This window comes from Schistocerca cancellata, chromosome 10, assembly GCF_023864275.1.
Source record: "Schistocerca cancellata isolate TAMUIC-IGC-003103 chromosome 10, iqSchCanc2.1, whole genome shotgun sequence".
Lineage (NCBI taxonomy): Eukaryota > Metazoa > Arthropoda > Insecta > Orthoptera > Acrididae > Schistocerca > Schistocerca cancellata.
Window position 1 is genome coordinate 164,042,059 of NC_064635.1, and position 25,078 is coordinate 164,067,136.

A 25,078-nucleotide genomic window follows, 5' to 3' on the forward strand; every position below is an offset into this window, starting at 1 on the left:
GCCAAATATCTCACGAAATAAGCGTCAAACGAAAAAACTACAAAGAACGAAACTCGTCTAGCTTGATGGGGGAAACCAGATGGCACTATGGTTGGCTCGATAGATGGTGCTGCCATAGGTCAAATTGATATCAACTGCGTTTTTTTAAATAGGAACCCACATTTTTTGTTACATATTCGTGGAGTAAGAAAAGAAATATGAAAGTTTTAGTTGGACCACCTTTATCGCTTTGTGATAGATGGCGCTGTAATAGTCACAAACATATGACTCACAATTATGGGCGAACAGTTGGAAGCAGGTAGGTTTTTTAAATTAAAATACAGAACGTAGGTACGTTTGAACACTTTATTTTGGTTGTTCCAATGTGATACATGTACGAGGTGCATTCAAACTCTAAGGCCTCCGATTTTTTTTCTCTGGACTGGAAAGAGATAGAAACATGCGCATTGTTTTAAAATGAGGCCGCGTTCATTGTGAATATGTCCCAGAGATGGCAGCACCGTACGGCAGATGGAATTTTACCGCCAGCGCCGAGAATGAGAACTGTTTTAAATACTTAAAATGGCGACGTTTTCCTTACTTGAACAGCGTGCAATCATTCGTTTTCTGAATTTGCGTGATGTGAAACCAATTGAAATTCATCGACAGTTGAAGGAGACATGTGGTGATGGAGTTATGGATGTGTTGAAAGTGCGTTCATGGGTGCGACAGTTTAATGAAGGCAGAACATTGTGTGACAATAAACCGAAACAACCTCGGGCTCGCACAAGCCAGTCTGACGACATGATCGATAAAGTGGAGAGAATTGTTTTGGGTGATCGCCGAATGACTGTTGAACAGATCGCCTCCAGAGTTGGCATTTCTGTGGACTCTGTGCACACAATCCTGCATGACGACCTGAAAATGCGAAAAGTGTTATCCAGGTGGGTGCCACGAATGCTGACGGACGACCACATAGCTGCCCGTGCGGCATGTTGCCAAGCAATGTTGACGCGCAACGACAGCATGAATGGGACTTTCTTTTCGTCGGTTGTGACAATGGATGAGACGTGGATACCATTTTTCAATCCAGAAACAAAGAGCCAGTCAGCTCAATGGAATCACACAGATTCACCGCCACCAAAAAAATTTCGGGTAACCGCCAGTGCTGAAAAAATGATGGTGTCCATGTTCTGGGACAGCGAGGGCGTAATCCTTACCCATTGCGTTCCAAAGGGCACTACGGTAACAGGTGCATCCTACGAAAATGTTTTGAAGAACAAATTCCTTCCTGCACTGCAACAAAAACGTCCGGGAAGGGCTGCGTGTGTGCTGTTTCACCAAGACAACGTACCCGCACAACGAGCTAACGTTACGCAACAGTTTCTTCGTGATAACAACTTTGAAGTGATTCCTCATGCTCCCTACTCACCTGACCTGGCTCCTAGTGACTTTTGGCTTTTTCCAACAATGAAAGACACTCTCCGTGGCCGTACATTCACCAGCCGTGCTGCTATTGCCTCAGTGATTTTCCAGTGGTCAAAACAGACTCCTAAAGAAGCCTTCGCCGCTGCCATGGAATCATGGCGTCAGCGTTGTGAAAAATGTGTACGTCTGCAGGGCGATTACGTCGAGAAGTAACGCCAGTTTCATCGATTTCGGGTGAGTAGTTAATTAGAAAAAAAATCGGAGGCCTTAGAACTTGAATGCACCTCGTACCTTTGTGACCTATCATTTCTGAGAACGCATGCTGTTACAGCGTGATTACCTGTAAATACCACATTAATGCAATAAACGCTCAGAAGGATGTCCGTCGACCTCAATGCATTTGGCAATACGTGTAACGACATTCCTCTCAACAGCGAGTAGTTCGCATTCCGTTCGCGCATGCATTGACAGTGCGCTGACGCATGTTATCAGGCATTGTCGGTGGATCGCGATAGCAAATAGCCTTCAGCTTTCCCCACAGAAAGAAATCCGGGGTCGTCAGATCCGGTGAACGAGCGCGCCATGGTATGGTGCTTCGACGACCAATCCACCTGACATGAAATATGCTATTCAATACCGCTTCAACCGCACGCGAGGTAAGTCCGGACATCCAACATGTTGGGAGTACAATCGCCATTCTGTCATGCAGTGAAACATCTTGTAGTAACATCGGTAGAACATTACGTAGGAAATCGGCATATATTGCACCATTTAGATTGCCATCGATGAAATGGGGGCCAATTATCCTTCCTCTCATAATGCCGCACCATACATTAACCCGCCAAGGTCGCTGATGTTCCACTTGTACCCATCGTGGATTTTCCGTTGCCCAATAGTGCATATTATGCCGGTTTAATGGTTCAAATGGCTCTGAGCACTATGGGACTTAACATCTTAGGTCATTAGTCCCCTATAACTTAGAACTACTTAAACCTAACCTAAGGACATCACACAACACCCAGCCATCACGAGGCAGAGAAAATCCCTGACCCCGCCGGGAATCGAACCCGTAACCCGAGCGTGGGAAGCGAGAACGCTACCGCACGACCACAAGATGCGGGCTATGCCGGTTTACGTTACCGCTGTTGGTGAATGAAGCTTCGTCGCTAAATAGAACGCGTGCAAAAAATCTGTCATTGTTCCGTAATTTCTCTTGTGCCCAGCGGCTGAACTGTGCACGACGTTCAAAGTCGTCGCCATGCAATTCCTGGTGCGTAGAAATATGGTACGTGTGCACTCGATGATGATGTAGCTTTCTCAACACCGACGTTTTTGAGATTCCCGATTCTCGCGCTATTTGTCTGCTACTGTTGGGCGGATTAGCCGCGACAGCAGCTGAAACACCTACTTGGGCATCATCATTTGTTGCAGGTCGCGGTTGACGTTTCACATGTGGCTGAACACTTCCTGTTTCCTTAAATAACGTAACTATCCGGTGAACGGTCCGGACACTTGGATGATGTCTTCCAGGATACCGAGCAGCATACGTAGCACACGCCATTTGGGCATTTTGATCACAATAGCCACACATCAACACGATATCGACCTTTTCCGCAATTGGTAAAAGGTCCATTTTAACACGGGTAATGTATCACGAAGCAAATACCGTCCGCACTGGCGGAATGTTACGTGATACCACGTACTTATACGTTTATGACTATTACGGCGCCATCTGTCAAAATTCAAAAAAAGTGATTCAACTAAAACATTCATATTTCTTCTCGTACTACACGAATATGTAATTAAAAATGGGGGTTCCTATTTAAAAAAACGCAGTTGATATCCGTTTGACCTATGGCAGCGCCATCTAGCGAGCCAACCTTAGCGCCTTCCGCTTTCGCCCTTCAAGTACCCATGACCAGCTGTCTGTGGTTGTTAGATGGCGATGCTGTGGTGTACGGTCCATTTTAACATGGGTGACGCATCATGAAGCAAATACTGTCCGCACTGGTGGAATGTTACGTGATACCACGTACTTATACGTTTGTGACTATTACAGCGCCATCTATCACAAAGCGAAGAAAGTGGTTCAACTAAAACATTCATATTTCTTTGCGTACTACACGAATATGTAATAAAAATGGGGGTTCCTATTTAAAAAAGAACGCAGTTGATATCCGCTTGACCTATGGCAGCGCCATCTAGCGGGCCAACCATAGCGCCATCTGGTTTTCCCCTTCAAGCTAGACGAGTTTCGTTCTTTGTAGTTTTTTTCGTTTGATGCTTAATTCGTGAAATATTTGGCCCGGTCACGATCAATGGCCCACCCTGTATAAGACGGCAACTGTCCGACAGAGTCGTTAGATCGGTTACTGCTGCTACAATGGCAGGTTATCAAGATTTAAGTGAGTTTGAATGTGGTGTTGTAGTCAGTGAATCCTTGTGTACCCTGCCGGATGCGGCGAAGTAGTGGGTGGCCTTGGTTAAAACCAGAAAGGCTCTGGTCGTAACACAGAAGACAGTTGGTTTATCTGGCTTAAGGCAAGTCGATTGTCTCAAGACTTTATAAGCACGTTGCCTCCAGTCTTGCTGGTTTGCCGTGTTTCACCAGAGCTCATGAATATCACAGTTCGTGAGCCATATTGCATAATTTTGATTAACTGTATTTATAAATGTTGATGGTTGTCTTGTCAGTGTAAAAATTTGATGTATAGATTTTTAATGCAATCTGTGTCTCGCCAGTATTTTCCATACACGAATAATTGAGCTTTATAGATCATTATTTTTAAGCGAATTGTTTTGTTATGGCGCTTTTTCTAAAATTATTGTAGGTTGCGTTCCTGTATCTGCTGAGGAAGTGGTGGAGTTGTTTCCGTTTAATTGTTGAAAACTACATATGGCTATGTATCCTTGTTGCTGAGTGAGAGTTTCTGTTTATTAATACGGTTTGTAACGCCGGAAATGCATATCATCCTATTTCCATCTATACTACTGTAATTGGTTTTCCTTGTTTTGTTACCTCAAGATATGACATTTCTGTGTCTTTATATATTGTAATTGTTTTACTATTTGTATATACATATTTATGCATTTATGTCGATGTATAATTGGTTGTTTTGTTAATATTATTTGTAGTTTTACGCTGGGTCTTGCCTAGGGAAAACTATGCTATCGAACGAGTACATCGATAGGTCGTGTGGAGAACCAAAGCGTCTGCGATCTTTGGTAGTGTTAACTCTGCCACGTGGAGCGCGGGCAGAGCAGAGAGAGTCTGGCTGGAGTAGCGCAGTGGAGCAGGTGTGTTGTGTGACGCTCCCGCGAGTTGCCGCGCTTTCGGGATTTGGCAGCATGTAATTGCGCTCGACTTGGTATGTTAGTTTCTGACATGGTGTCGCGGACGGGAAGCGTTAGCTGGCGCACATCAAGAGCCCGTTTCGGCTGGAGACCGTGTCGAGAAGAAGGCGCGCCAACATCCAGCTTCTGCAACAGCGACGGCCGACAATGAGTGACTGTCGCCACCTCCTCGATCGACGACTTCAAACCTTCAATCAACCAACAAGGAAGACTGGTAGCACGTAAAGCTTTAGAACTGTGTGGCAGACCTCAGCTTTTCAAACTGTTAAATTTTTCTCACTAAATTACTGCAACGTAGCATGAACCTTTGTTGCTCATTGTCCCAATTGCGTTACCAAGCAGGGTCCCTTCCTTTTCCGGAATGAACCCGAGTGTCGTTGAAACTCGAACGCCAGCATTAAAGTAATATCATTCGATTTCACTGCTTTAATTTCAAAGTTCAATTAAGGTATTCATAGCTGGCTACAATATTTAGATTACACAAGCACAAATTAAGAGTGCGAGTTTTGTTACCGTATTTTAGCTTACCTGTGACTGCAGCTCAGCTTGGTACGTACTAAATTTTGCTATTGTTAATTATTCAGAATCATTTAATTCAAGTTCAAAGTTAAATCTCTTATTTCTAAATTGCGTAGATTCAAGTAGCTTCTGAAATGATTGTTGAGGTATCCCAAGACTAACTGTAATTTACTGAATTTCGATGTGCTTCAAAAACAAAGCTCACTATTAATTTCATTCACAAAATTAAATTTCAATTTTCCGGTTTTATTAATTCTTTTGCTAAATTAAGTCAGAGTGTAGCGAAATTTATTACTTCTGACAAACTTTCAGTTTTCACACTACACATGTCAACCTTCAGTTGCCACGCTTCTAGTGCTAATTATATGTGCAATAACATTTCTTTTTCAGTTACTATAGTAATTGTCCATAGGACTGGCGACTGTAATTTTCCCAAAATCTCAAATATCTAATCACCGCTAGTTAATTGTTAATGTAACGGCCGAACATTCACTTTCTTTATTAACTTTACCCCTTTTCAAAATTAATTTCCACCAGTTTCATTTGCATTTTTCCTTTCATTTAGATGTAACCCTTTCCTTCCTCTTTACCGACAGTTTAACTTCGGTGACGATTGCTTTTCCCAAATTTCCATTAGGTACACGCGGTTTAATTTTTCACTGTCATTAAGGTCGGTAATTGTGGGAGAGGTTAAAGGTTGCGTTCTCTCGTGAGAGTCTTTGATGTAATACTACTGAAATGCGCCTTGAAAGAAATGTATCACACCCACCTCGACCAAGCTTTTCCATTCACTTATTTAGTTGGACAATACACGAATGCACTTTCGGTTCACAGGAGAAAGAGAAATCGTGTATTGAAACTATCTCAAAATTTAGCCCAAGTTTTAACTTTCGTTTATGTAGAAGATACGGTCTTGATAGACAGGAATTAACGTCTACAAAATCTCCTGTACTTCCTGAACTACGTCGAGCAGACACCAAATAATTCCGCCCTCCCCCATGACTCACCCCATCGCCTGGGACGGCAGAGGTGTCGCCACCCGCCCACCCTTACGCTGGGGTTGGGCCATTCCGGTCACGTCAGCCCCCCGTAACAAACTCCGCCGCAGCCTAGACCCTGATTGCTTGCGCAGGCTCCATCGGGGAACGACGCCTTCGCCACCCGCGACCAAAACGTATCGATTACCGCGACGCCCCAGTGCCCAGTGGACGTCAAGTCTGACCTCAATACGCGACGGCGGGGAACACTCGCGGTCGCCTACTGTTTGGCCACGAAGCCAATTTCGCTAGTGCTGCCAGAAGCGGAGAAAGTCAGAACTACCCACTGCCTGGTTCTCTACTGTTTGGCCACGATGACTTGACAGTTTCGCTAGTGCTGCCAGAAGCGGAGAAAATCAGAACTACCCACTCCCTGGTTGTCTACTGTTTGGCCACGATAACTTGACAATTTCGCTAGTGCTGCCAGAGGCGGAGAAAATCAGAACTGTTGTGGGTTGGCAGGAGAGCCAACACCAGTTTTGAGAGGAAGCCGAAAGGCACGCGTTTTAGCTCACGCAGGCTGGCGTGAGGTCTGGAACAGGACAAGGAAACTAGACTGTAGAAAAAACTGACGTAGCTGGTGGAATACTTAACTTTAATCCATAAATGGTGAACGTCGCTCTTGACGGTACATGTTTTACAGCATCAATAGTAACTGGTAATGGCGCCTTGCTAGGTCGTAGCAAATGACGTAGCTGAAGGCTATGCTAACTATCGTCTCGGCAAATGAGAGCGTATTTTGTCAGTGAACCATCGCTAGCAAAGTCGGCTGTACAACTGGGGCGAGTGCTAGGAAGTCTCGCTAGACCTGCCGTGTGGCGGCGCTCGGTCTGCAATCACTGATAGTGGCGACACGCGGGTCCGACGTATACTAGCGGACCGCGGCCGATTTAAAGGCTACCACCTAGCAAGTGTGGTGTCTGGCGGTGACACCACAAGAACTATACATTGCCTGGTTGTCTACTGTTTGGCCATGACAACTTCACAGTTTCGCTAGTACTGCCAGAAGCGGAGAAAATCAGAACTACCAAATCAGAACTACTCACTCCCTGGCCATCTACTGTTTGGCCACGATGACTTCACAATTTCGCTAGTGCTGCCAGAGGCGGAGAAAATCAGAACTACTCACTCCTCAGCCGTATACTGTTTGGCCACGATAATTTGACAGTCTCGCTAGTGCTGCCAGAAGCAGAGAACATCGTAACTACTTGAGGCATACTCATTCGTTTCCGAGCGCTGCAAACTTCAAGCTGCCCATAGATGCGAAGTATTACAAAAGGTTTGCGTCCAGTACCAAGTAACTTCCCTAAGCACTTGCTGAGGTGTTAGCAACAGAAAAAAGCTTACTCACGTTTACTTCCTCTAGTCACTCGGGCAAGTTTATTTCAGTAACTCGCCGCCCTGAACAGCCAAATAAACTGGTACACCTGCCTAGTATCGTGTAGGGCCCCCGCCAGCACGCAGAGGTGCCGCAACAGGACGTCATATGGACTCGGTTAATGTCTGAAGTAGTGTGGGAGGGAACCGACACCATGAATCCTGCATGTCCGTCCATAAATCCGTAAGTAAGAGACAGGATGGATCTCTCTTCTGAACAGCACGTTGCAAGGATCCCAGATATGCTCAATAGTGTTTTATATCTGGGGAGTTTGGTGCCAAGCGGAAGTGTTTAAACTCAGAAGAGTGTTCCTGGAGCCACTCTGTGGCAATTCTGGACGTCTGGAGTGTCGAATTGCTCTGCTGGAATTGTCGCCCAAGTCCGTCGGAATGCACAATGCTCATAAATGGATGAAGGTAATCAGACAGGATGCTTACATATGTGTCACCTGTCAGAGTCGTATGTAGACATATCAGGGCCTCATATAACTACAATTGCACATACCGCACACCATTACAGAGCCTCCACCAGCTTCAACAGTCTCCTGTTGACATGCAGGGTGCCGGCTGGAGTGGCCGAGCGGTTCTAGGCCCTACAGTCTGGAACCGCGCTACCGCTGCGGTCGCAGGTTCGGTATGAATCCTGCCTCGGGCATGGATGTGTATGATGTCCTTAGGTTAGTTAGGTTTAAGTAGTTCTAAGTTCTAGGGGACTGATGACCTCAGAAGATAAGTGAAATAGTGCTCAGAGCCATTTGAACCATTTGAACATGCAAGGTCCATGGATTCATGAGGTTGTCTGCATACACATACACGTTTATCGGTACCATCTGAAACGCCTCGTGATGACTGGGTGTTGTGTGATGTCAGGTTAGTTAGGTTTAAGTAGTTCTAAGTTCTAGAGGACTGATGACCATAAATGTTAAGTCCCATGGTGCTCAGAGCCATTTTTTGAACCATCTGAAACGAGACTCGTCCAACCAGGCACTATGTTTCCAGTTCTCAAAATTCCCATGTCGGTGTTGTCTGGCCCAGGCGAGGCGTAAAGTTTTGTATCATGCAATCATCAAAACCCATATCGATGGTGCTTCGTTGAATGGTTGTCCCGGCGAAAAGAACTGGAGCATCGAAAGTGATGGTTTGGTCTGTAACTTGGAGCTTTCGTATTTTTGGGACCTTCTTAATTCTGCCCATTATCTGCAGTTGTTAGGTGAAGATATGACGCTGTTGCTACTGTCTGAAGACGGGACATTTCCAACTTCCTTTTAGCACGACGGTGGCCAGCCTCGTTACCGTCTAGCTGTCCAGGCATGCTTTGGTATGCGTACCACGGATTTAATTTCATTACAGCTGCGTGTAGGCCTTGCGTCTACTCAGCTAGCATCCAGCTGGGACAGTTGATAAAATATCGGTATATCAATGTATCGTTATTTCCTCCGAAAATATCGATACACACACGCTCACACAAAAATACACAATATATATAAATATGCGATATTTATTTTTCAGCGATGTATCGATGTTGTTGTTGTTGTTGTGGTCTTCAGTCCTGAGACTGGTTTGATGCAGCTCTCCATGCTACCCTATCCTGTGCAAGCTTCTTCATCTCCCAGTACTTACTGCAACCCACATCCTTCAGAATCTGCTTAGTGTATTCATCTCTTGGTCTCCCTCTACGATTTTTACTCTCCACGCTGCCCTCCAATGCTAAATTTGTGATCCCTTGATGCCTCAGAACATGTCCTACTAACCGGTCCCTCCTTTTTGTCAAGTTGTGCCACATACTCCTCTTCTCCCCAATTCTATTCAATACTTCATCATTAGTTATGTGATCTACCCATCTAATCTTCAGCATTCTTCTTTAGCACTACATTTCGAAAGCTACTATTGTCTTCTTGTCCAAACTATTTATCGTCCATGTTTCACTTCCATACATGGCTACACTCCATACAAATACTTTCAGAAACGACTTCCTGACACTTAAATCTATACTCGATGTTAACAAATTTCTCTTCTTCAGAAACGCTTTCCTTGCCATTGCCAGTCTACATTTTATATCTTCTCTACTTCGACCATCATCAGTTATTTTGCTCCCCAGATAGCAAAACTGCTTTACTACTTTAAGTGTCTCATTTCCTAATCTAATTCCCTCAGCATCACCCAACTTAATTTGACTACATTCCATTATCCTCGTTTTGCTTTTGTTGATGTTCGTCTTATATCCTCCTGTCAAGACACTGTCCATTCCGTTCAACTGCTCTTCCAAGTCCTTTGCTGTCTCTGATAGAATTACAATGTCATCGGCGAACCTCAAAGTTTTTATTTCTTCTCCGTGGATTTTAATACCTACTCCGAATTTTTGTTTTGTTTCCTTTACTGCTTGCTCAATATACAGATGTATCGATACATCCACCGAAAAGAATTGGCGTATAGAAAGTGATGATTCGGTGTGTAACTAGGAGCTTTTGTATTTTTGGGCTCTTCTTCATTCTGCTCGTTATCTGCAGTTCTTAGGTGAAGATATGCCGTTGTTGTTGCTGTCTGAATTCGAGTCATTTCCAACTGTATTTAAGCACGACGGTGGTCCACCTCATTACGGTCTAGCTGTCCAGGCATGCTTCGGTACGCGTTCCACGGATTTAATTTCACTACTGCTGCGTGTAGGCCTTGCGTCTACTCAGCTAGCATCCAGCTGGGACAGTTGATAAAATATCGGTATATCGATGCATCGATATTTCTTCCGAAATTACCGATACACATACACACACACAATATTTCTTCTACAGCGATCGATCGATATCGACATGGCAATACCTTGTGTAATATTTTTATTTTATAATGTATTTTTTTCGCAAGTTTCCGTAAATATTTGAAATTATTCTTTTGAAATTGTAGTAGAATGTAATTTTACTTCCACTGTATGAAGGAATCTTACTAGTTTTTCAGCTTTCATCACGTCCAGTCTTTCATTTTGACTGTGTGAAAGAAGTGTAGGAGAGACAAAAATGAAGTCCGATTGCACTGGGAGGAGTGAATGGAATAATGAGATTTCTGAAGTGAAGAAATAGTTGCATTAAAAAAACAGTTTTTAACGCAACTAGTATGCTGTTTCTTCAAAAACAGCTGCTGAATGTTATGAACAAAAATGTTCTTTGCAGTGGGTGGAGACATGTGACTGGAAATACTGACATAATCGGCGCTACCAACAGAATCTTCGACGTTTAACTTCAGTACGGAACTTCGAACTTCGACACTACAACTGTTAGGACGCTGGCGTTTGCAGAAATGAAAAAAAAAGAAAAATCCAGGGAACTGTACATGAAGTGTTCCGGACCAACACGATATGTGACGAAACCGAATGACGGATACATAGGACACCTTATCTCGTGCCACTTAGCATTGTTAGCAAAGTGGTTATCGCTCAGTGTGAAGCTGCCTCGTTTTCCTTTCAACAAGGTTTCCTTTAATTTACGTCTATGGTCACAAACTTTTTGTTAACAGATTATCTGTTTCGGTCTTTAATGACTGCTGGTGCTGATTCCGCGTTTAAAATATGACGATGATGGCTGCAAACATTAGGACTTTGTATTTATGAAACAGATCTGACGATGGTCATTAAAGACCGAAACCAGTAATCTGTTAACAAAATGTTTATGACCATAGACGTAAATTAAAGGAAACTTATTACATATACGGGTCACTGTATTTTCGCGACGATGTCGCAGCTTGTGAAATCTTTTTCTAAGGGTGCAATCTAGCTCGTCGATGTACAGAATATCTAATACTGAATCAATACTTAAATATACAGCTATAAAACCTTCAATTATTTACATTGTGCAGCCATCATCTTTATAGGTCAGTACGTCGATATTTTTTGTCGATATACAGGGTGTTACAAAAAGGTACGGCCAAACTTTCAGGAAACATTCCTCACACACAAAGAAAGAAAATATGTTATGTGAACATGTGTCCGAAAACGCTTACTTTCCATGTTAGAGCTCATTTTATTACTTCTCTTCAAATAACATTAATCATGGAATGGAAACACACAGCAACAGAACGTACCAGCGTGACTTCAAACACTTTCTTACAGGAAATGTTCAAAATGGCCTCCGTTAGCGAGAATACATGCATCCACCCTCCGTCGCATGGAATCCCTGATGCGCTGATGCAGCCCTGGAGAATGGCGTATTGCATCATAGCTGTCCACAATACTAGCATGAAGAGTCTCTACATTTGGTACCGGGGTTGCGTAGACAAGAGCTTTCAAATTCCCTCATAAATGAAAGACAAGAGGGTTGAGGTCAGGAGAGCGTGGAGGCCATGGAATTGGTCAGCCTCTACCAATCCATCGGTCACCGAATCTGTTGTTAAGAAGCGTACGAACACTTCGACTGAAATTTGCAGGAGCTCCATGGTGCATGAACCACATGTGGTGTCGTACTTGTAAGGGCACATGTTCTAGCAGCACAGGTAGAGTATCCCGTATGATATCATGATAACGTGCTCCATTGAGCGTAGGTGGAAGAACATGGGGCCCAATCAAGACATCACCAACAATGCCTGCCCAAACGTTCACAGAAAATCTGTGTTGAGGCCGTGATTGCACAATTGCGTGCGGATTCTCGTCAGCCCACACATGTTGATTGTGAAAATTTACAATTTGATCACGTTGGAATGACGCCTCATCCGTAAAGAGAACATTTGCACTGAAATGAGGATTGACACATTGTTGGATGAACCATTCGCAGAAGTGTACCTGTGGAGGCCAATCCGCTGCTGATAGTGCCTGCACACGCTGTACATGGTACGGAAACAACTGGTTCTCCCGTAGCACTCTCCATACAGTAACGTGGTCAACGTTACCTTGTACAGCAGCAACTTCTCTGACGCTGACATTAGGGTTATTGTCAACTGCACGAAGAATTGCATCGTCCATTGCGGGTGTCCTCGTCGTTCTAGGTCTTCCCCAGTGGCGAGTCATAGGCAGGAATGTTCCGTGCTCCCTAAGACGCCGATCAATTGCTTCGAACGTCTTCCTGTCGGGACACCTTCGTTCTGGAAATCTGTCTCGATACAAACGTACCGCGCCACGGCTATTGCCCCGTGCTAATCCATACATCAAATGGGCATCTGCCAACTCCGCATTTGTAAACATTGCACTGACTGCAAAACCACGTTCGTGATGAACACTAACCTGTTGATGCTACGTACTGATGTGCTTGATGCTAGTACTGTAGAGCCATGAGTCGCATGTCAACACAAGCACCGAAGTCAACATTACCTTCCTTCAATTGGGCCAACTGGCGGTGAATCGAGGAAGTACAGTACATACTGACGAAACTAAAATGAGCTCTAACATGGAAATGAAGCGTTTCCGGACACATGTCCACATAGCATCTTTTCTTTATTTGTGTGTGAGGAATTTTTCCTGAAAGTTTGGCCGCACTTTTTATTGACATACCGAGGGCCGATAACGATATTTTGTTTAAATGTCCATGTATCGGATTCTCGATGTTTTAAAAAACATTGACAGCCCTAGTTATATCACTGGATTTGAGGGAAGTGTTCACATCACTCTCACAAGGGAACCTCCCCATCGCACCCCCCTCAGATTTAGTTATAAGTTGGCACAGTGGATAGGCCTTGAAAAACTGAACACAGATCAATCGAGAAAACAGGAAGAAGTTGTGTGGAACTATGAAAAAAATAAGTAAAATATACAAACTGAGTAGTTAAGTTTTCTGAAACTACAGTTTTAAGTGCTACCACGAACTATTATCCACGACTGTATAGGGAGGCTATTGAAATTTATAAACATGAATAGAAAAGAAGAGGCCTTGAAATTTAGCGTGATATGGACAGTGGCGTTACAGAATCGATAAGTGATTTTTATCTATGTCGGACTATTATCGATAGTTACATTTTATCTTTGACTAGTTTTCTCTCTGCTACTATGTGCAAGCTAGACCACGCCCACTTTCCTCGGTATTTAGGCCGCTCTCCGACGGCAGGACTCAGCAGGACCAGCCATACCTCTGAGGACGTCCAACGTAGTATTGGACGAAACTTTGGGAATAGAAGAATTCCATGGACCACGGCCATATAACCCGGAAGAATTATCAACAACAGTGTCATATTTACTTGGAAAATGGAACTATGAACTCACTTATGATGCCAGCTGTAGCAATGTTGCGCCTCTCCAAAAGAATGGAAGAATGAGCGAGAGCTCTAGGCAGTTCGCCCACATACTCGCCGAAGGTATTCATCCGGGCAGGTGCAGACCCGCGATTCATCTCCGAACGCAATGCGACGCCATTCATCAACAGACTACGCTACCCGGTGACGGCGTCACTCGAAACGAAGCTGTTTGTTTGTTTGCGTGGCCATCTTCCGCAGCAATTGTTAACATCTGTTACTATAGGTTATCCGTCTTGAGCTGACTGCAATGTAATTAAAAAGAATTACACCAGACGCGTTTCGCTTTTATTTACAAAGCATCTTGTGTGGTTATTCTGTAAATTGGATACACACGTTTATACATTTTTTTATTGTTTTAGGTTAAAAACAGCGGCATCTTTGTAAAGTTGCTCTGCAAGGTACTTACTGTGTTTCTTTATATAATCTGCTCCTTCCCTTCTTGCTAGCAGTGGCTGGTGTCGACAGGCTTCATTTCACATCTGCAGTTGGCAGTTTTTGGCATTCTGCGTTATATCCTGCGCTGCACTATTCACAATTGATTTTCTTAACTGTTTTTCATTCAACACTGCCACAGTGTTTATGCCTATTTGTTACTTTTCGTTCACGTTGCGAGTGTTGCCAACCTATCAAACGATTTTGTGCGTGTGTGTGTGTGTGTGTGTGTGTGTGTGTGTGTGAGAGAGAGAGAGAGAGAGTTAGTGAAATTGTCTTGTATGTAGGTAGAGACGTGAGAGGAGAGTTCTTTTTTGTTTTACAGGGGGGGGGGGGGGGGGGGGAGGAAAGACAGGAATGAGCCTGGATAGTGATTATAGGGCAGAATCTGGGAGGAAACGGTAATGGTAAATGGAGCCTCTGGTTATATGTGTAATATTAATGTTATGTTAAGCTGTCAGTCAATTTAAAGACTGTGTGCTTTGTCACGTTGATCTGACCATTTATGAGTTACTTCTTTTCTGTTATAGTTTTTTTGGATATGGTAGATTTCTTGTAAGGTGAGGAGGTGTTTTTTGCTGTTGTTTATCCTTACGATTTCCATGTCTGTATCTCTGGTTGTAATTTTATGTTGGTGTTGGTGTAAGTGTTCTGCAAAAGTTGAATGATTTGTGCTATACCTCCATGCTGTTACATGATCTTCGTATCTGGTGTTTGACCTATGTATCTTCCATCACATGCATTGCATATCAGTTGCTATATTCCTAATTTCTCATATAGATAAGTTTTTCCTATTGTTTTTGGGAAGTATTTCGGAATCGAGTTGTTGGTTTGGTGTGCTATTTTTATGCCTTGTTTTTGGAAAATATTGGATATCCCGTGTGTGTATTTGTGGTTGTATGACATTGTGAACCATCTTTTACTTTCTGTTTTTTTCACACTTTGTGTTGTTTCTATTCTTGTATTTTGTGTATTTATTTGTGTGTGATTTTGTCCTTGTGCTGGTGACAGTTGGGTGTTTCTTTTTTTCTGTTTCTTGTTTTTCTTGTTCAGCTTTGTTAGTAAGTTCTATTTGTATCCGTTGTTTGTGGCTACTTGTGTTATAGTATTCATTTCTTTCTTGTAATTGTCCGAATCTAATGGTACTGTGTTTAGTCTGTGGAGCATGTGTCTAAGTGCTTTCTGCTTTTGAGAACTGGGGTGTTGTGATGTCTCATGTATAATTGTGTCTGTTATTGGTCATCATTATATGGCAAATGTGTGTTGGTTGTTTTGAATCTTTATGGTAATGTCCAACAAATTTAACTGTCTATTATGTCCACAGCGCCGCAAATCTCATGGAGGAACAGAGCGAGCTTAGGTTCGCAGGATCTCTGTTTACGGAACCCATGTTGATTTTTATAGAGGCGATGTTCATTTTACAAACACGTCATAATTCTGGAGCATAAAACATGTCCCATAATTCTACAACAGATTGACGTCAACGATATAGGTCTATAATTATCTGTATCTGTCTTACCGCCTGTCTTAAAAACAGAAATGACCTGCACATTTTTCCAGTCGTTAGGTACTTTTCGTTGCTCAAACGATCTACGATAAATTACTGCTAGAAGGGGAGCAAGTTCTTTCGCATAATCTTTATAGTACCTGTCTCACCTTTTCCTGATACCTTTCCACTACCAAGCGATTGTAGCTCTCAGTTCCGCGATCGGTTATCTCAATATCTGCCATTTCGACGTTCGTACGACGATTGAAAGAAGGGACAGTGTTACGATATTCCGCGGAGAAACAACTTCGGAACACCGAATTCAGTATTTCGGCCTCGTCTCTGTTATCTTCCGTTTCGAGTGGTCGTACTTTCAAAATCATTGACGCTTCTCTCATTGTTCTCCTTACGCTCATTTTCGCTTCGTTCAGCTTTTGTTTGTCAACAAGGTTTTTACTTCTATTGAATCTGAGATAAAGTGCTCTTTGTTTACTTAGCGCTTTTCTAACACGTTTATTAAACCATGGTGGTTCTTTCCCATCACTTATAACCTTACTCGGAACACTCTTGGCTAGGGCATATTGAACGATGCCTTTGAATTTTTTTCCATTTGTTCTCCACATCTTCGTCCTCATCACCGAATATTTGATCCTGACTGCTGAGATATTCTGAAATTTGTATCCTGTCACCCTTGCTGAGCAAATATATCTTCCTGCCTTTTTTAACGTTCCTTGTAGGACCCGTCGACATACACGCTGTCACAGACTTATGATCACTGATAGGTCTACCTTCCTCTACGTTAACTGATTCGGTAAGTTCAGATCTGTTTGTTGCCAGGAGGTCTAAGACGTTACCCTCAAGAGTTGGTTCTCTAACTATCTGCTCAAGGTAATTTTCGGATAAGACATCCAGAACAATACCACACGAAGCCTTGTCTCTCGCACCAGTTTTGATGGCACAACACTCCCAGTCTATACCTGGTAAGTTGAAGTCACCCCGTATTACAACAGCGTGATCAGAAAAATTGCTAATAATATTCTGCAAGTTTTGTCTGAAGCGCTCTACAACTACAGATCCTGACCCAGGTAGTCTATAAAAGCATACGATCACCGTTTGTGACCGTTCTTTGATATTCAGTTTTACCCAGATTAATTCACATCCAGAATCCATGATAATATCGCTAGATTATATAGAATTTCTTCCTGCAGTAAACACGCCGCCACCATTGTAGACTAACCTATCCAATCTGAACTTAGGATTTCACTGTCACTGACGTCTGGTTTCAACCAGCTTTCTGTTCCCAATACCATCTATGTATTATAGCCTCCAGTAAGCGATACTAATTCTGGGACTTTTCCTTGGATGTTCCTGCAGTTTACTAAAATCATATTAACCTTTTCTATCTCTGATCAGCGAGGACCAAGATTCTCTGTGTCACTGTGGCTGATTTAACAGGCAAATCGTCTTTCATCCCTAGGGACGGGTTCTCTGACCTAAAAAAGGCCCCTGAGCACGCCACACCTACTCCGATACCCTAGTAGCCGCTTCCTGCGTGTAGTGCACGCCTGAACTACACTCCTGGAGATGGAAAAAAGAACACATTGACACCGGTGTGTCAGACCCACCATACTTGCTCCGGACACTGCGAGAGGGCTGTACAAGCAATGATCACACGCACGGCACAGCGGACACACCAGGAACCGCGGTGTTGGCCGTCGAATGGCGCTAGCTGCGCAGCATTTGTGCACCGCCGCCGTCAGTGTCAGCCAGTTTGCCGTGGCATACGGAGCTCCATCGCAGTCTTTAACACTGGTAGCATGCCGCGACAGCGTGGACGTGAACCGTATGTGCAGTTGACGGACTTTGAGCGAGGGCGTATAGTGGGCATGCGGGAGGCCGGGTGGACGTACCGCCGAATTGCTCAACACGTGGGGCGTGAGGTCTCCACAGTACATCGATGTTGTCGCCAGTGGTCGGCGGAAGGTGCACGTGCCCGTCGACCTGGGACCGGACCGCAGCGACGCACGGATGCACGCCAAGACCGTAGGATCCTACGCAGTGCCGTAGGGGACCGCACCGCCACTTCCCAGCAAATTAGGGACACTGTTGCTCCTGGGGTATCGGCGAGGACCATTCGCAACCGTCTCCATGAAGCTGGGCTACGGTCCCGCACACCGTTAGGCCGTCTTCCGCTCACGCCCCAACATCGTGCAGCCCGCCTCCAGTGGTGTCGCGACAGGCGTGAATGGAGGGACGAATGGAGACGTTTCGTCTTCAGCGATGAGAGTCGCTTCTGCCTTGGTGCCAATGATGGTCGTATGCGTGTTTGGCGCCGTGCAGGTGAGCGCCACAATCAGGACTGCATACGACCGAGGCACACAGGGCCAACACCCGGCATCATGGTGTGGGGAGCGATCTCCTACACTGGCCGTACACCACTGGTGATCGTCGAGGGGACACTGAATAGTGCACGGTACATCCAAACCGTCATCGAACCCATCGTTCTACCATTCCTAGACCGGCAAGGGAACTTGCTGTTCCAACAGGACAATGCACGTCCGCATGTATCCCGTGCCACCCAACGTGCTCTAGCAGGTGTAAGTCAACTACCCTGGCCAGCAAGATCTCCGGATCTGTCCCCCATTGAGCATGTTTGGGACTGTATGAAGCGTCGTCTCACGCGGTCTGCACGTCCAGCACGAACGCTGGTCCAACTGAGGCGCCAGGTGGAAATGGCATGGCAAGCCGTTCCACAGGACTACATCCAGCATCTCTACGATCGTCTCCATGGGAGAATAGCAGCCTGCATTGCTGCGAAAGGTGGATATACACTGTACTAGTGCCGACATTGTGCATGCTCTGTTGCCTGTGTCTATGTGCCTGTGGTTCTGTCAGTGTGATCATGTGATGTATGTGACCCCAGGAATGTGTCAATAAAGTTTCCCCTTCCTGGGACAATGAATTCACGGTGTTCTTATTTCAATTTCCAAGAGTGTATTAAGGGGAACCCTACAATTCTTCACCCGATAGCGAAGGTCGAGAAATTCGCATCAGATACCGTCGCAGGGTCGTTTGAACCTCGGTTTAGACCTTCTACTCTGCTCCAAGCCAGAGGACCCCGATCAACCATGGGTACGATGCTACAAATAGACAGCTTAGCCGGCACCCCCCGTGCGTTGCTAGTTGCCTTCACCAAATCAGCCAGCCGCCGAAAGGAGTCGAGGATGGCCAAAGAATCCAAGCAGCAGGCGTCATTCGTACCGACACGTGACATTACATGCAGCCGGTTGCACCCAGAGCGCTCGATAGCCGCCGGCAGGGCCTCCTCCACATCACGGATGAGACCTCTTGGCAAACGTACCGAATGCACACTAGGAATCTTTTCCGACCTTCCTGCTATCTGCCTGACGGGCTCCATCACCCGTCTTACATTGGAGCTCCTATCTGTCTTCCTCTACAGTTTTTGTCGTCTACAAAATAGTTCAAATGGCTCTGAGCACTATGGGACTTAACTTCTGAGGTCATCATTCCCCTAGAACTTAGAACTACTTAAACCTAACTTACCTAAGGACATCACACACATCCATGCCCGAGGCAGAATTCGAGCCTGCAACCGTAGCAGTTTCGCGTTTCCGGACTGAAGCGCCTAGAACCGCTCGGCCACCGCGGCCGGCTTTTTGCCGTCTACAGCTCGCTCCAGTACATTGGAAGTTATTCCCGAATTTCTTAACAGATGTCTTATCATCCTGTCCCTTCTCCTTGTCAGTATTTCTCACATATTCCTTTCCTCTCCGATTCTGCGCAGAACCTCCTCATTCCTTACCTTACCAGTCCACGTAATTTTCAACGTTCGCCTGCAGAACCATATCTCAAATGCTTCGATTCTCTTTTGTTCCGGTTTTCCCACAGTGCATGTTTCACTACCATACAACATACATTCTGAGAAATTGTTTCCTCGAACTAAGGCCTACGTTTGATAAAATTTTTGGAAAATAATTTGATGCTAAATCACAGTAAGACTCAGTTTTTACAGTTTCTAACTCACAATTCAACAAGAACTGATATTTTGATCAGACAGAATGGGCATATTATAAGCGAGACGGAACAGTTCAAGTTCCTAGGCGTTCTGATAGATAGTAAGTTGTTGTGGAAAGCCCATGTGCAGGATCTTGTTCAGAAACTGAATGCTGCTTTATTTACCATTAGAACAGTATCTGAAATAAGTGACAATTCAACACGAAAAGTAGTCCACTTTGCATATTTTCATACGCTTATGTCGTATGGTATTATTTTTTGGGGTAATTCTTCTGATTCAAAAAGGGTATTTTTGGCTCAAAAACGGGCTGTTCGAGCTATATGTGGTGTAAGTTCGAGAACCTCTTGTCGACCCCTATTCAATAGTCTGGGAATTCTGACATTGCCCTCACAGTATATATTTTCTTTAATGTCGTTTGTTGTTAGCAATATTAGCCTATTCCCAAGAGTTAGCAGCTTTCACTCAGTTAATACTAGGCAGAAATCAAATCTGCATGTGGAATGCACTTCCTTGACTCTTGTGCAGAAAGGAGTGCACTATTCTACTGCATCCAGTTTCAATAAGCTACCACAAGAACTTTAAAATCTTAGCAGTAGCCCAAACGCTTTTAAGTCAAAAATGAAGAGTTTCCTCATGGCTCACTGCTTCTATTCTGTCGAGGAGCTTCTGGAGGAGCTGAAAAATTAAGCAAATTCCAGTGTTACATTGTTGATGTTCTTTATTTAAACTTACGAATTGTCGCCTGAATACGTTTCTTGTATTTAATTTTATCTGTTTAGACTATCGTGTTATAATTTTATGTATTCACTCGTTCCATGACCAGGGAGACTTCTCCTTAATTTGGTCCCACGGAACATAAATAAATAAATAAAAGCCCTTATTTGTTCTGGGATGCCAGGCGCAGATGTGACTGGGTTACGGTGTGCTTGATGCACAATGCGGCGATGGCGGTGGTCAAAAGTGATCGACGGGAGCCTTGAGGACGAACTTGCCTTCCCTCGCGCTCACCCGCATTCCAATATAGGGCCATTGTCTCATGCTAATGCCCCCATGTCTGGATATTGCAGGGTTCATCCAACTGGCCAAATGGAGACACACAATGAGGCCTCCAAAATTTGCCAGGTGCTGAAACACTGTCTCAAACGAGACACGGCATCTCCGTGTACTTAAAAAAAACGTTCAGATGTGTGTGAATTCCTAAGGGAACAAACTGCTGAAGTCATCGGTCTCTACACCTACACACTACTTAAACTAACTTATGCTAAGAACAACACACACCCATGCCCGAGGGAGGACTCGAACTTCCGGTGGGAGTCCATGTCCATCACAGCGATCATTCAAGCCCTCACGATGCCCCTTATATATCACACCATACCAGCTCTGGTAACAAGAATAAGCACGAATAACACTAATGCAGTCTGGTGGCCGTTCTACCAGTCACGTGGAAATTCAATTCCAGTCATTTACGAGCACGTAAATGTTACGTTGACGTCCAGCCATGCCTTCTAATGGCTCGACTTTTTTTCCTGTCACGTAGTGTGTTTAATTTTTCTGTTGCTGGTCCCGTGGCACAGCCCAGATAACGCGCGGCTCTGAGCACTGGCTGCTGTTTCGCATTTGCGTCCGCGCAGGAAACCCGTGTCTTGCAGCCAGGGACAAAAAAAAAAAAAAAAAATGGTTCAAATGGCTCTGAGCACTATGGACTTAACATCTATGGTCATCAGTCCCCTATAACGTAGAACTACTTAAACCTAACTAACCTAAGGACATCACACACATCCACGCCCGAGGCAGGATTCGAACCTGCGACCGAAGCAGTCGCGCGGCTCCGGACTGAGCGCCTAGAACCGCTAGACCACCGCGGCCGGCGCAGCCAGTGACAATTCTGTTCAACAGGACCACCTTTTCCCACTCCATTACGATGAAGAAAGTCCAGACAAGCGATAATCCGCCGAGTTTTGTAGTTCTCAGATAGCTGCTTTCGGGCAGAACAGCCGCAGAACTACTCAAATGGTTCAAATGGCTCTGAGCACTATGGGGACTTAACATCTGAGGGCATCAGTCCCCCTACACTTATAACTACTTAAACCTGAATAATCTGGCATCACACACATCCATGCCCGAGGCAGTATTCGAACCAGCCGGCCGCTTTGGCCGAGCGGTTCAAAGCGCTTGAGTCCGGAACCGCGCGACTGCTACTATCGCAGGTTCGAATCCTGCCTCGGGCATGGACGTGTGTGATGTCCTTAGGTTAGCTAGGTTTCAGTAATTTTAAGTTCTAGGGGACTGATGACCTCAGATGTTAAGTCCTATAGTGCTCCGAGTCATTTGAACCATTTGAAGGATTCGAATCTGCGACCGCAGCAACAGTACGGTTCCGGACTTAAGCGTATAGAACCGCTCGGTCACATTGCAGAACTACTCCAAATACGACAGTCTCGGTTGCAAAATCTTGTTTATTTGCAGGAAATAAAGCGTTTCGCGGTTTTGATGCATCATCAAATTGACCTGGGGGTGAAAAGTGCAATAGTGAAGCTTATGTGCATTAAAATGGGGAAATGAAGTAAATATAAAAACACAAAAGGAGCAAAGATACAGGTTGTGCCGTTTCTGCAATTAGCTGTAACTGTCGACTTACGTAAAAGTTAATGTGGGAAACCAACATTCGTCCATTAACCCTCACATGTGGCATTAAGATAAAACCTGATAAGAAACAATCGTCCTATCGTTATGGGATGAATAAAAGCTTTACGAAACCTGGAACCGGGAATACAATGCCAAGTATACCTACAGTGTCTGCTGAACAGGAAAACTATGACAAACCAAGAAAAATTTAAGAAATCTTTCGTAACACGGAGCCAACAGAGTTTCGGCATACACAGCATGGAGCGCTGCGTACAGCTAACAAACAGTAAATAATGTGGCCGAAAACAGGATATGTCAGTCCTCCGAGACGGCTACACAAACATAGAGTCGTGGATGCATGATTATACGACCGTAGTAGCAGATAGTAAAGGCACATGCCGTTGGCTAACCAAAGTGCTTACAGCAAGCGATTGCATAACTGAATTACATATGCGGAAGACAAATTAGGTAAAGCAGTGTAAAACTGATTTTACTGCAAGAATATTAATAAAGTAGGTGAAAAAAACACAAAATTAGTACGGATAAAAAGATATTTATAAAGTGTAAAATTATTTAAACCTGTCAAGCAGTAAAACTTAAAATGATGCTAAAACATTAGTCAGACCGATAAAATCAGTTAAAAGGTAAGGAATAAAAAAAGTAGCCTCCACATTCACAATGAAACCTATTGGTGGATTGGTATAGTGGGTACCATACTATCACAATAAGATTGATTTCTGCTAACCAATCGAGCGTTCAGTAAAATACACTCCTGGAAATGGAAAAAAGAACACATTGACACCGGTGTGTCAGACCCACCATACTTGCTCCGGACACTGCGAGAGGGCTGTACAAGCAATGATCACACGCACGGCACAGCGGACACACCAGGAACCGCGGTGTTGGCCGTCGAATGGCGCTAGCTGCGCAGCATTTGTGCACCGCCGCCGTCAGTGTCAGCCAGTTTGCCGTGGCATACGGAGCTCCATCGCAGTCTTTAACACTGGTAGCATGCCGCGACAGCGTGGACGTGAACCGTATGTGCAGTTGACGGACTTTGAGCGAGGGCGTATAGTGGGCATGCGGGAGGCCGGGTGGACGTACCGCCGAATTGCTCAACACGTGGGGCGTGAGGTCTCCACAGTACATCGATGTTGTCGCCAGTGGTCGGCGGAAGGTGCACGTGCCCGTCGACCTGGGACCGGACCGCAGCGACGCACGGATGCACGCCAAGACCGTAGGATCCTACGCAGTGCCGTAGGGGACCGCACCGCCACTTCCCAGCAAATTAGGGACACTGTTGCTCCTGGGGTATCGGCGAGGACCATTCGCAACCGTCTCCATGAAGCTGGGCTACGGTCCCGCACACCGTTAGGCCGTCTTCCGCTCACGCCCCAACATCGTGCAGCCCACCTCCAGTGGTGTCGCGACAGGCGTGAATGGAGGGACGAATGGAGACGTGTCGTCTTCAGCGATGAGAGTCGCTTCTGCCTTGGTGCCAATGATGGTCGTATGCGTGTTTGGCGCCGTGCAGGTGAGCGCCACAATCAGGACTGCATACGACCGAGGCACACAGGGCCAACACCCGGCATCATGGTGTGGGGAGCGATCTCCTACACTGGCCGTACACCACTGGTGATCGTCGAGGGGACACTGAATAGTGCACGGTACATCCAAACCGTCATCGAACCCATCGTTCTACCATTCCTAGACCGGCAAGGGAACTTGCTGTTCCAACAGGTCAATGCACGTCCGCATGTATCCCGTGCCACCCAACGTGCTCTAGAAGGTGTAAGTCAACTACCCTGGCCAGCAAGATCTCCGGATCTGTCCCCCATTGAGCATGTTTGGGACTGGATGAAGCGTCGTCTCACGCGGTCTGCACGTCCAGCACGAACGCTGGTCCAACTGAGGCGCCAGGTGGAAATGGCATGGCAAGCCGTTCCACAGGACTACATCCAGCATCTCTACGATCGTCTCCATGGGAGAATAGCAGCCTGCATTGCTGCGAAAGGTGGATATACACTGTACTAGTGCCGACATTGTGCATGCTCTGTTGCCTGTGTCTATGTGCCTGTGGTTCTGTCAGTGTGATCATGTGATGTATGTGACCCCAGGAATGTGTCAATAAAGTTTCCCCTTCCTGGGACAATGAATTCACGGTGTTCTTATTTCAATTTCCAGGAGTGTATCACAATAAGATTGATTTCTGCTAACCAATCGAGCGTTCAGTAAAATACATTTTTCTGTACCGGGGTGTTAACAGAATTTCAATTTCCTCTACGAGATTTAGAACTTCCTCTTTGCTGGCGGTAAGGAGTACATGTAAATTCCTCAACGTCGAGGAGCGGTGCCCGCTTTTTTCCACAGAATTGACTGTAAGCTAGCTGTTTAGTTGCGATCACACTCCGAGCAGTTTGCAGCAACTGAGATATCGTGAATCGCCGGTTTCCTCGTATTTCACCATCAGTTTTCTGTAGCAGTTCGCTGCTGACTACAGAATGACGGGCTCATCTGTAGTCATCATGAAGCTTCCTTCTTCCACTGTTGAACAAACGGCGCGATTGAGACGTAACGCCTTCACTCGTCACATTCCGTCCATAC